The following is a 21,214-nucleotide window of genomic DNA, read 5'->3' on the forward strand; positions in this document are numbered from 1 at the left end:
AAAAAAAAAAAAAAAAAAAAAAAAAAAAAAAAAAAAAAAAAAGCTCTTAGGGAGGAGGTAGCATAGAGGGGAAAATGTGGGTTTTAGATTAAGCATAAAGTCCTGGTTCTATATAAGTAAAACCAGAGTATGCTCATTTTCCTCTAGACTAGTGGTTCTCAACTGGGAATGATTTTGCTCCCAAGGAGACACTTGGCAATGTCTGGAGATTTTTTGGTAGTCACAACTGGGCTTGGGGTGTTACTGGCATCTACTGGGTAGAGCCAGGGATGCTGCCAAACATCCTACAATGCAGACAGCTCCCCCCACCCCTGCCCAACAAAGAATTATCAGGTCCAAAATGTCAGTAGTGCCATTGTTGAGAAATTCTACTCAAGAAGAGTGGAACTCTGAACAATGACTAAGAAACAGATCAAACAGGCACATTTTGACTCTGCCTCCTTTCCGCCTGGCTCTTGAGGATCCAGGAGAGAAAGGATAAAACACCATTAGAAGACGGGGGGTTTAGGGGTTACAACTTCTCATCACTCTGGGAGCCTTCCATGCTCACAGGTGGTAGGAGTCTTGTCTCCTCCGCTCAAAGCAGGGATACCTCTACTGCTAGTTAGCGTATCTCAGTAGGAACTGCCTCACGCTTAGGTCAGCTGACATATTCTGTCATCACAGGCTGCTCTGGAATGATGGCTGGGAGACCATCCTAATGCCAGCTGAGTGGGGATCTTGATACTCAGCAGGAGGGTCAGACAAGCAGGGATGGGGGCTCCCCATGTAGATACAAACCCCAATCACATTTCCTACACAGCCAGTTTTATTCTAAGGTCTACCGGCTTCCTTACTCTAGCGGACAGTCTTCTATTTACTTTGGTGGGGCATAGGCTTCAGTAAAGAGGCCAAGGGGACTGAGGTCACAGTCTTGAAGAGCACTGATATTTAAGGAACAATCAAAAAACATCCAGAGGAAGAGGAGCCCAGACAGGCACCTGAGAAAACGGAAAAACGAGTCACTGGGAGTCAGGAAGCCAGGAAGTCCGACGAGTTCGAGAGAACTGGCCTTCTGCAGATATGTCGTTGTCCAACAAGAAATCGTCTTTCATTCCAGGACAACCAAGGCTAACCACAGCTCCCAAAACCTGATTCTTGACGCCGGTCAGCGGACCGGAGAGAAGCCAAGCTTAAGAAACTACTCGCTCCGCCGCCTCCGCCGCCGGAAATGAACGACCTGAGCCTTCTAGCCAGGCTGCTTAAGCTCCGCCCCCAACCTGCGAGCATGCGCAGTTCCCCGCTACGGCCCCTCCCAGCGTAGGCCCACCCCCGTTATTGAGCACGCGCAGTCCTTATGCCGTCCCGCCCCTCCCTTTCCAGAGCCCCCCGTTCCTTAGAAACCAGGCGGCGCGTTCCGGGTGGCGGCGCCCTGGACTCCGGGGCCCGCGCATCCCCGCCAGCCTTCCTTAAAGCGGATGGGTGGCCGCCGAGACCCCCCCGGGACCCATGGTCTCCAGTGCAGCGCAGAGTGGGCGATGCCAGCGTGCCAGGTGAGAGGCGGCCAGCGGCGGCGGGTGAGGGCGAAAGAGGGCATGGCGCGGCCGGGAGCGGGCGGCGACAGGGCCTCCTTCGCGGCCCGGCGCCGGAGGTTGGAGGCGTGGACCCGCAGAGCCGGGGCTGGAGGGGGCTCGTTCCAACTGCCCGCAGGCGCGCGGAGTGAAGGGTCGCCTTGGGGTTCGCCCTTTCCATCGCAGAAATAGGACCCGCAGGCTTGATGGTAGAATTACAGGATGTGGGATCCTGGAAGAACCTGAGACATAATCCATCCTTTACCAGATGCAAAAACCTAGTCTCCCCCGCCCTGTGCCTAGCCGACCTCCTGCCTGTGTGAGGATGGACGCTTTGTGGATGAGGATGTGTGAGGTGTAGAAGCTTGGGACAAAGGGCTCGTGGGGTAGCTGGTTTATCCCCTTTCAGAATGAGATGGGACTTTTGGGGATAAATCTTTAAGAAACGGGTGTTCAGTTGACAGGTGGAAGAAAGGACACTCCAGAAGGTGCGAGTGACTCTGCAAGCCCCCATATGCCCTGTGGCCACGTCTCAGTGGCTCTGGCCTACCTTTGTAGCTCTGGAAGGAAGCAGAGGGACTTGAGACAAAAGGTGAAGTGAGGTATTCCCATCAAGGCCCTATCACACTTAAAAGGTGAGGGAGGAAGAGTGGACAGGAACATGAGGGCTTGGGAATGGTTGTGTGAAGAGTTTATCCTCCAGACTACAGCACGATCTAAAGAACAAGGCAGGGTAGAAGAGTTGAAAGCTGCATTGGATAGGCATCAAGGAAGCTTATTTAACTGTCTTGTTTATGTTCATTGTTCCCATAATGTCATCCTGAGGGCAAGAAAGTGGATGCCCTTTTAAATGTCCAAAAAAAAAACTGGGGCAGGGCACCACCTTTGTGATCTGTGGGGCCCAAAAGCCTCTAAAGGAATAGCTCCCTTAGTGTGTGGCCCTTAAGTTGAAGGGAACAGCATTTAATTTAGAAAAGGAAGACACTTAAATTTATTGTGATATGGAGCAATATAGAGAAGATGGTTTTCTTTGAGTCGGAGAAGCTAGATTCATTCTTGATAAGGAAACTTATTTCCTTCTGAAAAGCTACACTAGACAACAAAAGAATTTTAAGGCCAGGCCGGGCGCGGTGGCTCAAGCCTGTAATCCCAGCACTTTGGGAGGCCGAGACGGGCGGATCACGAGGTCAGGAGATCGAGACCATCCTGGCTAACATAGTGAAACCCCGTCTCTACTAAAAAATACAAAAAACTAGCCGGGCAAGGTGGCGGGCGTCTGTAGTCCCAGCTACTCGAGAGGCTGAGGCAGGAGAATGGCATGAACCCGGGAGGCAGAGCTTGCAGTGAGCTGAGATCCGGCCACAGCACTCCAGCCCGGGCAACAGAGCGAGACTCCGTCTCAAAAATAAATAAATAAATAAATAAATAAATAAAAAGAATTTTAAGGCCATCCATTTTAAAGAAAACGTGAAAAAATTAACTGCTTTTGGGATTGGGAGTTTAGAGAACCTGCCTGGACCAAGAGAGGAAAATTTTCAACAGACACTTCTGTTGGTCGATTCCTTATTTCACAGATAAAGATCCTGTTGTGAGAGGTTTTCTCTTACCACCTGGTTTTCCCACTTTTGCTATGGAATAATCATTGGTTTAGGTTTGTTTATTTATTTATTTATTGAAACGGAGTCTCTGTCACCCAGGCTGAAGTGCAGTGGTGCAATCTCAGCTCACTGCAACCTCCGTCTCCCAGGTTCAAGCGATTCTCTGGCCTCAGCCTCCCAAGTAGCTGGGACTACAGGCATGTACCACCATGCCCAGCTAATTTTTGTATGTTTAATAGAGAACGGGTTTCCCATGTTGGCCAGACTGGTCTCGAACTCCTGACCTCAGATGATCTGCCTGCCTCGGCCTCCCAAAGTGCTGAGATTACAGGTGTGAGCTACCACGCCCAGCCCTCATTATTGTTTTTATTTGCTAGGGCAATTGATAACTGATTTCTATAGTAATACTAGAATACATTGGTAGTAGAACTAGCAATTTTTTAAAAAGCCTCTCCTGACCCAAAACTTAAAATTAGAAGTATGTGATTTTAAAAGATGGTCCCTGATTCTAATCATCAAAGCTAGTTTGTCCCTCGCTTGATAAAACAAATTTTTTATTTACATTTAACTTTGCAGCAGGTTTTTCCTCTTGCCCTTATAAGAAGATAGATTAGAAGTATAATAATGTTAACAGGTGAAATCAGTTTAAAGAAGAACGCTTTGGGCCGGGTGCAGTAGCTCATGCCTATAATCCTAGCACTTTGAGAGGCCGAGGTGGGTGGATCACCTGAGGTCAGGAGTTTGAGATCAGCCTCACCAACATAATGAAACCCCATCTCTACTGAAAATACAAAATTAGCTGGGCATGATGGTACACATCTGTAATCCCAGCTACTTGGGAAGCTGAGGCAGGAGAATCGCTTGAACCTGGGAGGCAGAATTTGCAGTGAGCTGATACCGCGCCATTGCACTCCAGCCTGGATGACAAGAGCTAAACTCTGTTTCAAAAAAAAAAAGAAGAAAACTTTGTTTTGGCTTCATAATTCAGCATCATACCATAACTATGGGTATTGTGACTGTGCTTTTTACTGACTTTTCTTGCACTTGTGGGGTTATTTTGCATAAATACCTCAGGAGATATAATGGAGCATTATCAGAAGCAGATGTAACCTGTGGGGAAAATCAGTACTGTTAACCAATTTCTGTCAGAAAGACTTCATGAAAATCATTGTGTTCTGTGCAGAAACCTTCATTACTTTCAGGTTGACCCAGAGGAAGGTAAGACAAGGAGGCCAAAATCAAGTCAAGGTAAAATGGAAGGGAGCAGTTGCCATCTGTGGAACTGGATGGAGTGTGGGAGAGTCTTTTGAACGTGGGCCCAAATACTTTGAATGAGCTTTGGAGAGGGTACTGCTTAAATACGGCTGTGGTGTGCCCTGTGGATTTGTGTGCATTTTCTGAACTCCAATCAGAAAAACACTTGTTTTCAGAGAAGGGTAGGCTTACAGAGGACTCTCAAAAGTCCTGGTTGCTATGACAGTGAAACCTTTGACAAATAATTACTTTACTTCTATGCTATTTTCTGGAGCAACTGAGGGCAGTTATCATATCTGGCCTGTAATAAAGTAATCAACAGTGTTTGACAGGCCAACCGTGAGGAAACTACCAGATAAACCAGCAATGCTAACAGAAGCTACTTTCACTGAACTGATTTTCTAGTTTTCCCATAAGAGGAGAAATGGAATGGGGATGCAATGTCATCTGATGTTAGAAGTTGAAATGCAGAGGTTGGTGTTCAGAAAACACAGGAATCAGAGAGACTGCTAACTTAGAAATAGGAAAAGTGCCTTTCTGATGCCTGAAAAGTCAGTCATGCATATTTATTTTTAAATGTTTATTCATTTTTGAGACAGGGTCTTGCTCTGTCACCAAGGCTGGAATACAGTGGCGTGATCACAGCTCACTGCAGCCTCTGACTCCTGGGCTCAAGTGATCCTCCCACCTCAGCCTCCTGAGTAGCTAGGACCACAGGTGCATGCCACCATAGCTAGCTAATAAAAAAAAGTTTGTCTTTTTTTTTTTTTTTTGAGATCGGAGTCTTGGCACCGTCCTGTCGCCCAGGCTGGAGTAGCAGTGGCGTGACTCGGCTCACTGCAAGTTCCGCCTCCCGGCGTTTTATGCCATTCATCCTGCCCTCAGCCTCCACCAGAGTTAGCTGGGACTACAGGCGACACCGCCACTTTACGCCCGGCTAGTATTTATAGATATATATATATAAGAGGAGGGAGTATTTCAACCCAGAAGTTGAGCCAGGATGGTTCGATCTCCAAGACCATGAGATACAGACAAAACCGTCTCGGCCTCCCAAAGTGCTCTGGAATTAAAACAGGCTTGAGCCACCGCACCCAGCCTTTTGTTTTTTTTTTTTTTTTTGTTTTTAGAGATGGGGGCTCTATGACAGGGGTCAATTCTAGAACAAATCCGCAATTGGAATTAGAGTAACATCTAAGGAAAGGAATGGAATTGGAGATTTTGCTATTTTTGAGAACTTATATTGCAGTTTAAGTAATGGAAATTTTCTTTCTTACATTCAAAAGTAGTAGGTTTTATATTAGGCAAACTTAAAAGTAAACTGAAATTTGGAGTCTAAAAGTCCTTATTGAAATTTTAAATGGTAGTGTGTTTAAAAATTGAGAAATGAAAGATACGTGACAAACTTGGGTTCCAATGAAGTTAGAATGGTAAGAGATACTGAGAAAAACATGAACGCAGGAAGACTTTCCCGTACACTCTAACATCCCTTATAAGGTTTAGACATTGGGTCGGGAATGAGCTCACTAAAGTACCTTGTCTTCTAAAAGACGTAAAGAAATGAAATTTTCTCTCATGGTGATGATGATAAACACTTAGAAATATGGATTAGACTTGGGAGGCTGAGTGGGCGGATCACCAGAGGTCAGGAGATTGCGAGACCATCCTGGCTCACCGTGAGACCCTGTCCTCTACTAAAAGTACAAAAAATTAGCTTGGCGTTGGCAGACCACCTGTAGGCACAGCTAACTCGGAAGCTGAGGCGGAGAATGGTGTGAAACCTGGAAGGCGGAGCTTGCAGTTGAGCGAGAGTTGAGCCACCTGCACTCCCAGCCTGGGCGACCCAGAGCGAGATCCGTCTCAGAAAAAAAAAAAAGGACGAATAGTGGATGTAGAGGCCCAGGGCAACAATGCTCCAACGCGCGCTGTAATCCCAGCACTTTGGGAGGTCGAGGCGGGGTGGAGCCTGAGGTCAGGGAGTTGAGACCAGCCCTGGCAACATAGTGAAACCCTTGTCTCCTACTAAAAATACACCCGAAAATGTAGCTGGTGTTCCTGTGGGTCCCTGTGATCCCAGCTACTCAGGGAGGCTGAGGAAGGAAAATAGTTGAACCCAGGAGGCAGAGGTTGCAGTGAGCCAGATACTCATGGGCCATTTGGCACTCCCAGCCTGGGCATACCCCAAAGTAATGTCTCAAAAAAAAAAAAAAAAAAGCCGGGCGCGGTGGTCAGCCTGTAATCCCAGCACTTGGGAGGCAGAGACGGGCGGATTCACGAGGTCAGGAGATCGAGACCATCCTGGCTAGACACGGTGAAACCCCAAATCACTCATCTAAAAAAAAAAAAAAAAAAAACAACAAACAAACAGAAAAAAACTAGCCCGGGTCAAGGTGGCGGGCGCCTGTAGTCCCAGCAGCTCGTGAGGCTGCGGCTACGGAGATATGGCGTAAACCCGGGAGGCCGAGCCTTGCAGCGAGCTGAGATCGCACCCCACTGCCTCCAGCCTGGTGACGAGCGAGACCCTGTCTCAAGAAAAAAAAAAAAAAAGCAATATGGATTAAACATTAAGAAGGGAAGGTAAGAGTTGACGGTTTCCACGTTACTTAGTACACGTTGAACCCTATCCTTAAGCACATTGTTTGCTAGACTCCTGCTCTTAGAAAGGGAGTTGCACGTGGTGTTTTTGTCCAAAGTACTGTCATTTCTCAAGGTAGCCAGTGATAAAATGTATATACTCTTTGGGACCCTGGATAGTCCTGAAATTCATGGGAACATAGCTCACTCTCTCTGCCACCTCTCTAAGTCGTTCCAAAGAGCTTCTGTAAAGATTTCTATCAGTCCTCTATAATCAAGGATTTGGAATGAAGGCTGTGAGAAATGGGAACTGGGTACTTAGTGTGGTCTTCCTTTCTGTCCTGGGATAACTACTTCTCTCAAATTGTCAGCTCTCAATTTCTCATGAGAATAGATAACCCCAAAATAGAATCCAGAACACTTCTACTTGGCTTTGAGATTCTACTCTATCACTTTAAAACCTCAAAAATCTTCATTTACTTTCACAATTGTATTTTACTTAGGATGATAACCTTAGGCAAATTGTGTAATTTCTGGATCATAATTTTTTTTGAAACAGCGTTTCTATCTCCCAGGCTGGAGTGTATTAGCACAATCGCGGCCCACTGCAATGTCCACCTCCCGGGTTCAAGTGATTCTTGTGCCTCAGCCTCCCGAGTAGCTGGGATTACAGGTGTGCGCCTTCATGCCTGGCTAATTTTTGTATTTTAGTAGAGATGGGGTTTTGTCATGTTGGCCAGGCTGATCTTGAACTCCTGGCCTCAGTGATCTGCTCACCTCAGCCTCCCAAAGTGCTGGGATTACAGGTGGGAGCGACCCTGACTGGCCGCTAGACCATAATTTCTTAACCTGTGTAACAGGAAGCAAAATGAAAATGTCGTAAATGTGTAACAGTAGAGAATGAAAAGCTCGTTCACATGGTCAGTGGCTGTGATATTGTGAAATGTATATTTGGTCTTCTGTCTCTGTTTCCTGGCATGCAATTTCAGTAGATTGGTGCAAAAGCAGTTGCGGATTTTGTTGCAAAGTAATGGCAAAAAACACAATTGCTTTTGCACCAACCAAATCCCTGGAATCTCCTGAGTGATGGATTTTTGTATGCTAATGAGTTGGCTGGTGGCTGGCAGCTCCTGGGTAGTTTCAGGCTGGGGACTGGTCACAGGAAACATCAAAGCATTATTAGAGGGTTATGACTTTCAGCCCCACTCTCCAACCTCTGGGGAGGAGAGCAGGACTGAAGATTAAGTTGATCATCAGTGGCCAGTGGTTTAATCAATCATGCCTAGTTAATGAAGCCTCCATAAACACAGGGAGGGCACGAAAGCTCCAAGCCCCTTCCCCCATACCTTGCCCTATGTACCTTCTTCATCTCTATCCTTTATAATATTCTTTATAATAAACCAGTAAATAAAAGTACGTTTTCCCCAGAGTTCTGTGAGCTGCCCTAGCAAATTAATTGATCTGAAGGAGGGAGTCATAGGATCTCCAGTCTGTAGCTCATCAGGCAGAGAAACAGTTGAAACAACCTGGGGCTTTTGATGGCACTGGAAGTTGGGGAGGGGAAGTCTGTGGGACTGAGCCCTCTACCCAGGGGGATCTGATGCGATTCTCCAGGTAGATAACATCACAATTAAATTGAGGGACACCCAACAGGTGTTGACTGCAGAATTGCTTGCTAGCCTGGTGTATGGGGAGAAACCCCCACACATTGTGTTGATCGTTGTGGTGTAAAAGCAGAGGAAAAACAATTTTAAGTTTGTCTTTCTACTTTCATAATGACATATCTATTATGTAACCCATAAAACTATTTATGATACCATGAAAAATCCTTATGTCTGGCTGGGTGTGGTGGCTCACGCATGTAATCCCAACACTTTCAGAGGCTGAGGTGGGCGGATCACTTGAGGCCAGGAGTTCAAGACCAGCCTGACCCAGATGATGAAACCCTGTCTCTACGAAAAAATACAAAAAATTAGCTGGGTGTGGTGGTGCATGCTTGTAGTCCCAGCTACTCAGGAGGCTGAGGCAGGAGAATCACTTGAACCTGGGAGGCAGAGGTTGCAGTGAGCTGAGATTGCATCACTGCACTCTAACCTGGGTGACAGTAAGACTCCATCTCAAAAAGAAAAATGCTTGTGTCAAAAGAGTAAGTAAAATAACTCAGGATACAAAACTGTGAATACAATATGATCACAAATACACCAAACAAATGTAAAAAAGTAGCCAAAATAGAACATAAGAAAGCACCATAGTTTTCTTAGTATATATTTTATTTTATTATTATTATTTATTATTATTATTTTTGGTTGAATTTCTTTGTAGAAACGGCCACCATTTAACATGTAGTGGCAGCCAGGCATGGTGGCTTACACCTGTAATCCCAGCACTTTGGGAGGCCAAGACAGGAAGTCACCTGAAGTTGGGAGTTCAAGACCAGCCTGGCCAACATGGTGAAACCCCATTTCTACTAAAAATACAAACTGGGCGTGGTGGCACCTGCCTGAAGTCCCAGCTACTCAGGAGGCTGAGGCAGAAGAATTGCTTTAACCCAGGAGGCAGAGGCTGCAGTGAGCTGAGATCATGCCACTGCTCTCCAGCCTGGGCAACAGAGCAAGACTGTCTCAAAAAATAAACAATAAATAAATAAATATTAGCCGGGGGTGGTGGTGCACACCTGTAATCTCAGCTACTCGGGAGGCTGAAGCAGGAGAATGGCTTGAACCCAGGAAGCAGAGGTTGCAGTGAACTGAGATTGTGCCACTGCACTCCAGCCTGGGCGACACAGTGAGACTCCTTAAAAAACAAACATGCAGTGGCAACAAAATGCATCCAATTTACATGCATCAACAAGTTAAATCACAATACATGAACACAAATTTCAAACAAACAGTACTGAAATAGTGCGTGTTGCATTTACTACAGTACTTGTACTCCTAATAGAGATGGGTCTATATTTTAAAAAGTAAACCCTCTTAAAAGTTTTTTGCTGGTATAAATGAGGATATAAACTCATCTTCTGAGAGACTTCACCCCCTCTCTATGAAAATTGGTTTGTGAGTGGGGAGAATGATGGCAGGGACTACTAGGTGGCACTGATGTTTCCTTTCCCAGGTGTCAGTAAACCAAGCAGTAATGAGGTTACCTGGATAACGAGTGTGTGTGTTTGTGTGTGTGTGTGTGTGTGTAATTGAAAGGTGACTATACACGACTGGGCACAGTGGCTCACACCTGTAATCCCAGCACTTTGGGAGGCCGAGGCGGGTGGATCACTTGAGGTCAGGAGTTCGAGATGACCCTGGGCAACATGGTGAAACCCCAGCTCTACTAAAACTACAAAAATTAGCCAGGTGTGGTGGTGCATGCCTGTGATCACAGCTTCTTGGGAGGCTGAGGCAGGAGAATCACTTAAACCCAGGAGGCGGAGGTTGCGGTGAGCCGAGATCATGCCACCACACTCCAACCTGGGTGACAGAGCAAGACTCTGTCTCCAAAAAAAAAAAAAAGTGACTATACAGATCTTAAATGTTGCTTTCTAAGACTGCTGTTTCTTGTTGACAGGTGGTTTTGACCATTTGGGTTTCTTTGGTGGTGCTTGATGGATAGCAAGTATATTATAGGATGTTCCATGTGGCTAGTGGTTTCTATGGCAGGGTAGCTCCTGCTACGAAATGATTCTCTCTGAGAGGCCCTTCTGGGGGTGACTCTGGGAGCACGTGAGATTGTGTAATTGTCCTGCGAAGCATCCTCTGATTGTCAGGGAGAAGGGGGACGAAAGAGAGGTCAGTTATACATCCGGTTGCTTTTCAACCTTTTGTATTCATATTCCTGAACTCACATTCAGAAGCTCAGGGGACACAGCTTGTATTTTGGAGCAATGGGGAAGATGATTTAACATAGTATTTCTTATCTGATGTTATTTTCAAAGTAAATCACTGTAATTCAATGACTGTTTTAGTTCTCTCAGCCCTGGGCTTGCTTCTGTTCATGGTGGGTTTTTTTGTTTTTGTTTTTTTGCTTTTTTTTTTTTTTTTCTTTGAGACGGAGTTTCGCTCTTGTTGCCCAGGCTGGAGTGCAGTGGTGCAATCTTGGCTCACTGCAACCTCCGCCTCCTGGGTTCAACTGATTCTCCTGTCTCACCCTCCCGAGTAGCTGGGATTACAGGAGCACGCCACCATGCCTGGGTAATTTCTGTATATTTAGTAGAGACGGGGTTTCATCATATTGGTTAGGCTGGTCTTGAACTCCTGACCTCAGGTGATCCACCCGTCTCAGCCTCCCAAAGTCCTAGGATTACAGGCGTCAGCCACCGCGCCTAGCCTCGTGGTGTTTTTTTTTTTTTTTTTTTGAGACAGTCTTGCTCTGTTGCCCAGGCTGGAGTGCAGTGCTGGGATCTTAGCTCACTGCTGCCTCCACCTCCTGGGTTCAAGTGATTCTCATGCCTCAGCCACTGAGATTCGATATTTTACATCTCTCATTTAGCAGCTAGCTGGAAGAATGTTAACTCACTACTCAACATGGTCATGGCCCAGCTGGTAAGCCATTTTCTGTGTATAAGTAGGTGGTGCTTGTGAAGGGCACTGGACCTTTCCTGTCACGGGGGAACTACTTAACCTTCCCAGTGACCAGAGACTATGTAACACAGAGTTAGAGAACACCCATCAGGGTCCCTGCACTCTTGAGTACCCTGAAATCCAGAAGGAAGACAGATGGGTGACCCAAAGTGTCTTTTGCTACCATTGAAATAGCAAGCACTTTTCTCAGAAACAGAGCACTCCTATCTATATAGAAGGTAGAAAACACAAGAAAACTTCAGTCAATTAGGTTTGCACATTGAAAAATGTTTAGCATAATTAAATACCCTCTTCTTGGGACCACAGGTAACACCTCTCTAGGGTTGGCTACTTCATGTGCATCGCAGACAAGTGTGCTTTACCTCAGTGATTCAAAGGCAAAGGCAGAGTCTTGGTTTATATGCCTGCCACAGGGAAAGGTCTTTGAACACTCACTATGTTCTTCAGTCACATCAGTCCTTGGTATTTGGCTAAGGGTAGCAAGAAATGGAAACTGTAAGCTCCAGGGACCTGGCCTGTTTGTTTGGATCATCCTTGTATGTCCCAACTCCTGGCATAATGCTTGATTCAGGTGGCATTTAAAAATATTAGGGAATGACTGGGCACAGTGGCTCATGCCTGTTATCCCAGCACTCTGGGAGGCCAGATCACTTGAGTTCAGACGTTCGAGACCATCCTGGCCAACATGGTGAAACCCCGTCTCTACTAAAACTACAACGGTTAGCCAGGTGTGATGGTGTGTACCTGTAATCCCAGCTACTCAGGAGGCAGACGCTTGAGAATTGCTTGAACACTGGAGGTGGAGGTTGCAGTAAGCCAAGATGGCGCCACTGCACTCCAGCCTGGGTGACAGAGGGAGACTTCGTTTCAAAAAATAAATAGGCCGGGTGCAGTGGCTCACACCTATAATCCCAGCACTTTGGGAGGCCGAGGCGGGTGGATTACTGGAGGTCAGGAGTTCAAGACCAGCCTGGCCAACATAGTGAAACCCTGTCTTTACTAAAAATACAAAATTGTCTGGGCGTGGTGGTGTGCACCTGTAATCCCAGCTACTTGGGAGGCCGAGGCAGAAGAATCGCTTGAACCTGAGAGGCGGAGGTTGCAGTGAGCTGAGATTGTGCCATTGCACTCCAGCCTGGGCAAAAAAGAGGAAAACTCCGTCTCATAAAAAAAAAATAAAATTAATAAATACCTAATGTAGCCAGTATATAAGCACTTTGTCTATGTTAGTAACTAGCTGAGACGGGGTGCGATGGCTCACTCCTGTAATTCCAGCACTTTGGGAGGCTGAGGCAGACAGATCACGAGGTCGGGAGTTCAAGACCACCCTGGCCAACATGGTGAAACCCCGTCTCTACCAAAAATACAACAGTTAGCCTGGTGTGGTGACACGTGCCTGTAATCCCAGCTCCTCAGGAGGCTGAGGCAGGAGAATCGCTTGAACCTGGGAGGTGGAGGTTGCAGTGAGCCAAGATCGTGCCACTACACTCCCGCCTGGGCGACAGAGTGAGACTCCGTTTCAAAAAAAAAAAAAAAAACCTCACAGTGATCCAGATACTCCTGTGGGTGTTAAATTTACTTCTCCTTTATGATCCAATTTTTCTGATCCTTTTTGTATATTGGGTAGTTATGCTTCATAGGATAGATCATTAGCCTGTCATTAGTGTCCTTCCTGGGACACAGTGTGGAGCAAAGTAGAAGTAGGAGTTGGCATCTCTGGCTAGGGCTTGGTCTGGTCTCTGATGACATGGTAGTTGCCTAGCAGTTTACTGCCATGTCAACTATAGAGCTGGAGGGGTAGCATTTATTTCCTTTGCTTTTCCTTTATTTATTTATTTATTTATTTATTTATTTATTTATTTTGAGACAGAGTCTCACTCTGTCCCCCAGGCTGGAGTGCAGTGGCGTGATCTTGGCTCACTGCAACGTCCACATCCCAGGTTCAAGCGATTCTCCTGCCTTGGCCTCCTGAGTAGCTGGGATTACAGGCATGCACCACCATGGTCAGCTAATTATTATTATTATTTTGTATTTTTAGTAAAGACAGGGTTTCTCCATATTGGCCGGGCTGATCTCGAACTCCTAGCATCAGGTGATCCACCTGCCTTGGCCTCCCAAAGTTCTGGGGTTACAGGTGTGAGCCACCACATCCTACCTGTATGCTCATTTTTCAATCGTTACTCAGCACCTACTCCATGTCAGGCACTGTGCTCTGTCCTGGTGACATAGCAGCATGTGAGACAAGCAAGGTCCTGCCATCATGACAGACACTAAATAGGTGAGCCAGTCAGTGAAGCATGCTGAGCCTTTGAAAGCCAAAGCTCAGGCTGCTGTGGGGACTGTGAATAGAATCACTTAACCAGCTGAGGCACAGCTTCTCTGAAGAAATGTTGTTTAACTGGAGACCTAACAGATCTCCTGAGAAGGAGTTAACCTGGGATAGTCGGAAAAGGTTGTCCCAGGCAAAGCAAACAGCATGGACCACAATCTCTGAGCAGAACTGAAAGGGTCAGGCATGGTAACTTTAGCCTGACAAATGCAGTCACAGGAGAAAGATGAAGAACGGTCCCACCCACACTGGGGAGATGCTTTGTGAGCCCCATCAAGGAATTTGGGCTTTATCCTATGGGCATTTAAGGGTTGGGGGAGAAAATGGTCAGAACCAGGAGAGAGACATCAGGATGTCCAGCTGATGGAATGGAAGGATGGACTGGCCATGGGGGCAAGGAGGCTTCACTGCAGCCGTAATGGTTCCTGAACTGGTCAGATTTGAGTCACTATCATTTAGTTGGGTCCATTATTACTTGCCTTCCCTTCACATTTGTCTGTTGACATTTGACTCAGTATGACCCTTAGGTGCTAGGTCACTGTGGTCCTGCAAAGCTTGCTCAACACAATATAACTTCTCTGGTAAGAGGAAGGAAACTTGACTGCAAGGGGACTGAGGTGATGGATAGGCCTGGGTCATGCCCTGTGGAGGAGGCATGATTGGAGAGACAGTTCTTTTTTTTTTTTTTTGAGGTGGAGTCTCGCTCTGTCGCCCGGACTGGAGTGCAGTGGCCAGATCTCAGCTCACTGGAAGCTCCGCCTCCCGGGTTTACGCCATTCTCCTTCCTCAGCCTCCCGAGTAGCTGGGACTACAGGCGCCCGCCACCTCGCCCGGCTAGTTTTTGTATTTTTAGTAGAGACGGGGTTTCACCGTGTTAGCCAGGATGGTCTCGATCTCCTGACCTCGTGATCCGCCCACCTCGGCCTCCCAAAGTGCTGGGATTACAGGCTTGAGCCACCGCGCCCGGCCTGGAGAGACAGTTCTATGTGAGAGCAGCATCTTGGCGTATCATATTGTGGTAGAAGACAGAGCAGCAGCTCATCTTCCTTACCCCAAGCATCAAGCAAAGCTATTATGATGCTTGTTTTCTTTCCTGAACCTTCAAACCAGATTCCGCTCCAAAGTACTTAGGCTAGTGACATAAGAAATCTCTTTATTACCATTTTTTTTTTTTTTTTTTGAGACGGAGTCTCGTTCTGTCACCCAGGCTGGATTGCAGTGGCGCCATCTCTGCTCACTGCAAGCTCCGCCTCCCAGGTTCACGCCATTCTCCTGCCTCAGCCTCCTGAGTAGCTGGGACTATAGGCGCCCACCAGCATGCCCGGCTAATTTTTTGTATTTTTAGTAGAGACGGGGTTTCACCGTGTTAGCCAGGGTGGTCTCAATCTCCTGACCTCGTGATCCACCTGCCTCGGCCTCCCAAAGTGCTGGATTACAGGCGTGAGCCACCGCGCCTGGCCTCTTTATTACATTTTTAAGCATATCCCAAGAGGTTACTGAATTATGTATGGTTTTGATGAGCTCAGTATATATCTTAGTTTATTGACTGACTATGCAGGAACTAGGCCTGAAATCTTTCATTCTTTTAGCAAATATTTAGCACCAACTACATGTCAGACCTTGTTTTAGGCACTGGGAATATAGCAGTGAACAAAACAGACAAAAAATTCGCTGTCTTCAGGGAGCATACATTCTAGCAGGGATGGTGGGGAGAGACAAACAATGGAAAAATACACCTGTTTCTGTAAAGACAACATGGAAGTAGAGACCTAAAGGAAACGTGAGAGAGAGAGAAAGCCAAGTGGATGTCGGCACAGTAGAGGACAGTGTAAGTGCAAAGGTCCTGAGGCAGGATGTACCTGACATGTTTGGGGTACAGACACCAGAAAGCTACCCTTACTGGAGCAGAGTGAGTGAAGGAAGAGTGAGTAGGATATAAGATCAGAAAGGTAGGCCGGGTGCAGTGGCTCACGCCTGTAATCCCAGCACTTTGGGAGGCCAAGGCGAGCGGATCACGAGGTCAGAAGATTGAGACCGTCCTGGCTAACATGGTGAAACCCCATCTCTACTAAAAATACAAAAAATTAGCTGGGAGTGGTGTCAGGCGCCTGTAGTCCCAGCTACTTGGGAGGCTGAGGCAGGATAATTACTTGAACCCAGGAGACAGAGGTTACAGTGAGCCGAGATTGTGCCACTGCACTCCAGCCTGGGCAACAGAGCGAGACTCCATCTTAAAAAAAAAAAAAAAAAAAATCAGAAAGATAAAAGGAGTGTGGGATTGCAAACATGTATCATGTAGGGCCTTGTAGGTCAGTGAAAGAACTTTGGCTTTTACTCCGAGATGGGAAACGTTTGGAGGGTTTGGACAGAGGAGTGGCTTGATCTGACTACATTTTAATCGAGTTCCTCTCAGTGGTATGTTGAGAGTAGATGGGAGGCAGGGGGCCAGTTAGGGTAGAAGCTGGGAGACCAGTTAGACTATTGCAATAATGTAGGAGAGAGGTAAGGGTGAATTGAACAAAGGTGGTAGTAATAGCAGTTGTGGGAGGTGGTTGAATGAAGGGTATATTTCGAAGGTAGAGAGTTAGCAAAACTTGTTAATGGATCAGATGTGAAGTGTGAAAGAAAAAGAAGAATCAAGGATAACTCCAAGATTTTAATTTGAACAGTTGAAAAATTTGTGTTACCAGTTTCTGAGATGAAGGCATTGTGGGAAGAGTGTGTTTGTTGGGGAGAAACATCAGGAGTTTAGTTCTGGATATTTTAAGTCTGAGATACCTATTAAACATCCATGTTAATAAGCAGTTGTTTGCACCCGTCTGGAGCTCAAAGAGGACCTGGCTGATAACTTTGGGAGTCAGCAGGGAATAGATAACATTTAAAAGCCATAACACTGAATGGAACCACCAAGGGAGTGAGTATAGTTGGAAAAGAGAAATAGACTGGGGACTGAGCCATGGTTACTGCAGTCACCATCAGGAGAAACGAGCAGAAGGAACCAAGAAGTAGTCAAAGAGGTAAGAGGAAAATCAGGAGAAATTTGTGTTGTGGAAGTCAGGTGAAGAGTGTTTCAGAGAGGTTGGAATCTGCCATGTCAGATGCTGCTGATAGGTCAAAGTGGGATGAAGGTGGGAATTGACCACTGGATTTAATTGTATTTGATAAAGATCAGATAGGTGAAGCTTGGTTATTTGTAGTGTGATTTACAACCAGTAATCTAGGGTTTTCAGCCACGATGCCTGAACACAGAGCATCATGGGAGAGTTGCATAATTGCAGTTTGAAGTTCTGAACATTTTACTTTTCCTTCCTACCTCTTTTGGACTCTTTATTCTGAAGAAATGCTTTTGGGTCTGGTTACTGCTCTGGGGAAGGGGAGTGTCTGTTAATCACAAATTGGGTTTTTAATGACGTTGGGCTGCCGTGCCTTTTACTGCACTACCAGTGTCAATGTTTGGGTTTTTTTCATGGTGATGAAGACTTTATTCAGGACCATGGTGATAGGTATAGGTACCTCTGCAATGAGTCTTGCAGTCGGGGAGAGAGACTGAACTCAACTCTGAATACAGCACAGCCAGTGGGGATTGATAGTCAAGGAGCAAGGTAAGGGTCAGTGGATAGAAAATGACTCACAATGTCAGTGTTTTATCGTAATTCAGCCTCAGAGTGTGAAACCTTTCTCACGTGGATCTCGAAGTGCATTATAAACCTGTCATCGAACACTTAAATTAAGGCTAACTTTGGGAGGAAGCCAAGGCGGGCAGATCACTTGAGGTGAGGAGTTTGAGATCAGCCCAGCCAACATGGTGAAACCCAGTTTCTACTAAAAATACAGGACTGGCATGGTGGCTCATGCCTATAATCCCAGGACTTTGGGAGGCCAAGGCAGGAGGATCATTTGAGCCCAGGAATTCGAGGTTACAGTAAGCTGTGATTGCCCCACTGCCCTCCAGCCAGAGCAACAGAGCGAGACCCTGTCTCTAAAAAAAAATAAATAAATAAAAATCCAAAAAAAAAATGAACTGGGCGTCATAGTGCACGCCTGTAATCCCAGGTACTCGGGAGGCTAAGGCAGGAGAATCACTTGCACCCAGGAAGCAGAGATTGTGGTGAGCCAAGATTGTACCACTGCACTCCAGCCTGGGCAACAGAGTGACACTCTGATCCCCCCCCCCAAAAAAATAAAAAATAATAATAAACATAAGGCTAATTTTGCTAGGCACAGTGGCTCACGCCCATAATCCCAACACTTTGGGAGGCTAAGACAGGCAGATCACTTGAGGACAAGAGTTGAATACCAGCCTCAAGACCAGCCTGGGCAACATAGGAAACCCCATCTCTACCAAAAAATACAAAAAAATAGCTGGGTGTGGTGACATGTGCCTGTGGTCCTAGCTACTCAGGGGGCTGAAGTGGGAGGAATGCTTGAACCCAGGAGGCAGAGGTTGCAGTGAGCTGAGATCATGCCACTGCACTCCAGTCTGGTGACAGAGTGAGACCCCATAATAATAATAATAAGGCTAATATATATCCTGTTGAGTCTCTCATAGCACCATTCTTTTCCTTTTTAGCATTTAATCTCAAATCGTAATTACATATTTATGTGATTATTTGATTATCTTATCTCTCCTCCTAGGCTGTACACTCTATGCAAGTAGAAACTATGTCTGTTTGGCTTACCAAAGTATCCTGTGCTTTGCTGAGGCCTGGCTCATAGTCTGTGCTTAATAAGTATTTATTAATCAACTTACATAAATTACAGGTGTCATTTTATTTTATTTTATTTTATTTTATTTTATTTATTTATTTATTTTTTGAGACGGAGTCTTGCTCTGTCGCCCGAGCTGGAGTGCAGTGGCCGGATCTCAGCTCACTGCAAGCTCCGCCTCCCGGGTTTACACCATTCTCCTGCCCCAGCCTCCGGAGTAGCTGGGACTACAGGCGCCCGCCACCTCGCCCGGCTAGTTTTTTGTATTTTAGTAGAGACAGGGTTTCACCATGTTAGCCAGGATGGTCTCGATCTCCTGACCTCGTGATCTGCCCGTCTCGGCCTCCCAAAGTGCTGGGATTACAGGCTTGAGCCACTGCACCCGGCCACAGGTGTCATTTTATACACAGGCACCTAAAACACCTAATCAGCTTAGCTAATGTCATAATCTTTTTTTTTTTTTTTTTTTTTTTGAGATAGGCTCTGTTGCCCAGGCTGGAGTACAGTGGTGTAGTCACAGCCCACTGCAGCCTTGACCTACTGGGCTCAAGTGATCCTCCCACCTCAGTCTCCTCTCCTGAATAGCTGGGACTACAGGTGTATGCCACCATACCTAGCTAATTTTTATATTTTTTGTGGAGAAGGAGTTTTGCCATGTTGCCCAGGCTGGTCTCAAACTCCTAGGCTCAAGTGATCCGCTTGCCTGGACCTCCCAGAGTCCTAGGATTACAGGTGTGAGCCACAGCTCTCAACTCTACAGTTTGTTTTTAAGTTAGGTTGAGGATCTGTCTCACTTCATAACTAGGGCCTTGACCCACCTCTGGCCCCAGTGCTTTACTTTAGCTTGTGTCCTATTAGGATAAAATTACTGAAAAGAGGCTGGGCGCGGTGGCTCAAGCCTGTAATCCCAGCACTTTGGGAGGCCGAGGCGGGCGGATCACGAGGTCAGGAGATCAAGACCATCCTGGCGAACACGGTGAAACCCCGTCTCTACTAAAAATACAAAAAAATTAGCTGGGTGTGGTGGTGGGCGCCTGTAGTCCCAGCTTCTAGGGAGGCTGGGGCAGGAGAATGGCTTGAACTCGCGGGGTGGCAGAGCTTACAGTGAGCCAGGATCGTGCCACTGTACTCCAGCCTGGGCGACAGAGCGAGACTCCATCTCAAAAAAGAAAAAAAAAATTACTGAAAAGAATTCACCCACAGAAAAATCAAATTCTCAAACAAGTCTTATTTGCATTTCAAATAAATGGAATTCTACAGTATGGGTCTTGACACTGGCCCTTTGGAATGTGCCTGAGGGGACAGAGGTGTGCAGCAAGTCTGTGGAGGTGCCTCTCAGGATGCAGTGCTCTGGAAGGTGGGGGCTGGCTCTGGGGCTAGTTCATGGTGAGTGGCCCTTGAGGCACAGTAGAGGCTGACACTAAGTGAGGGCTTGCCACTCTTTCAGTGCCAAGTCTTATTGCCCAACCTGTATAGCTACAACTACAAACTGATACATACCAATGCTCTATGAATAGCCATCGTTAAGTTTGCTTGCCAGAAGTGATACCAGAGAACCCCTCTTGAACCCTCCCTTCCTCAGTATGAATTGTTCGTAAGTGGTGAGGACTTCCTAACATCTGGAGCTCAGCCACTCACCCAGTGTGACACTGCCCAGGGAAAAGTGCCATCTTCAGATACGTTTAGCAAGTTCTGGGACTCACCAGCCTACTGGGCCTTAGCTTGAAGTTACTTTCTCAGAAAACTTATTCTCTTGGCCCCAGCCTGCATTGATGATGTCCCCAAAAGTAAGCTTACAGGTTTTTTGTTTGTTTTAAAGGAAGAAGACTTCTAATTCACACATACCCCTTTAGTTTGATTATAGACCTAAATCTGCAAGCTGTGAACGGGTTGTTCTATGGCCTTGGGCACAACTACCTAAGGCGATTAAAAATTAAGATATAGGCCGGGCGCGGTGGCTCAAGCCTGTAATCCCAGCACTTTGGGAGGCCGAGGCGGGCGGATCACGAGGTCAGGAGATCGAGACCATCCTGGCTAACACAGTGAAACCCCGTCTCTACTAAAAAATACAAAAAAAAAATAGCCGGGCGAGGTAGCGGCGCCTGTAGTCCCAGCTACTCGGGAGGCTGAGGCAGGAGAATGGCGTAAACCCGGGAGGCGGAGCTTGCAGTGAGCTGAGATCCAGCCACAGCACTCCAGCCCGGGTGACAGAGCGAGACTCCGTCTCAAAAAAAAAAAAAAAAATTAAGATATACTTTACATACGATTAAAAACACAGATCTTAAATATTCAATTTGATGAGTTTTGACAATTGTACCACCATGTAACCCAAGCACTAAACAAGATACAGAACATTTCCATCACTCTAGAATGTGGCCTTGTGCCCCTTTCTGGTTGATTCCCTCCACCAAAGCTACCACCGCCACTGCCACCTTCTGACTAGTGTCACTGTAAATAAGGCTGGCTTATTCCTGAATTTCAAAAAAGTGGAATTCTACAGTATGGGTCTTTTGTGTGTGGACCTGCCATCTTTCACTCTACATAAGTTTTTAAGATTCATGCAGGCTAGGCGAGGTGGCTCATTGTAATCCCAGCACTTTGGAAGACTGAGGCAGGAGGATCACTTGAGGCCAG

General features: G+C 46.5%; 1 protein-coding gene across 1 annotated transcript in view; it reads left to right on the plus strand.

The window, feature by feature from the left end:
- Positions 1 to 1,277: 1,277 nt before the first annotated feature.
- Positions 1,278 to 21,214, plus strand: part of GFOD2 (Gfo/Idh/MocA-like oxidoreductase domain containing 2) — a 53,061-nt gene continuing 33,124 nt past the window's right edge. Inside the window, exon 1 of the mRNA XM_017852259.1 lies at positions 1,278 to 1,532. The gene's annotated coding sequence lies outside the window, so the exon portion shown is untranslated. The remainder of the gene's footprint in view (positions 1,533 to 21,214) is intronic.

Source organism: Rhinopithecus bieti, unplaced genomic scaffold (genome assembly GCF_001698545.2).
Source record: "Rhinopithecus bieti isolate Rb0 unplaced genomic scaffold, ASM169854v2 scaffold_34281, whole genome shotgun sequence".
NCBI lineage: Eukaryota > Metazoa > Chordata > Mammalia > Primates > Cercopithecidae > Rhinopithecus > Rhinopithecus bieti.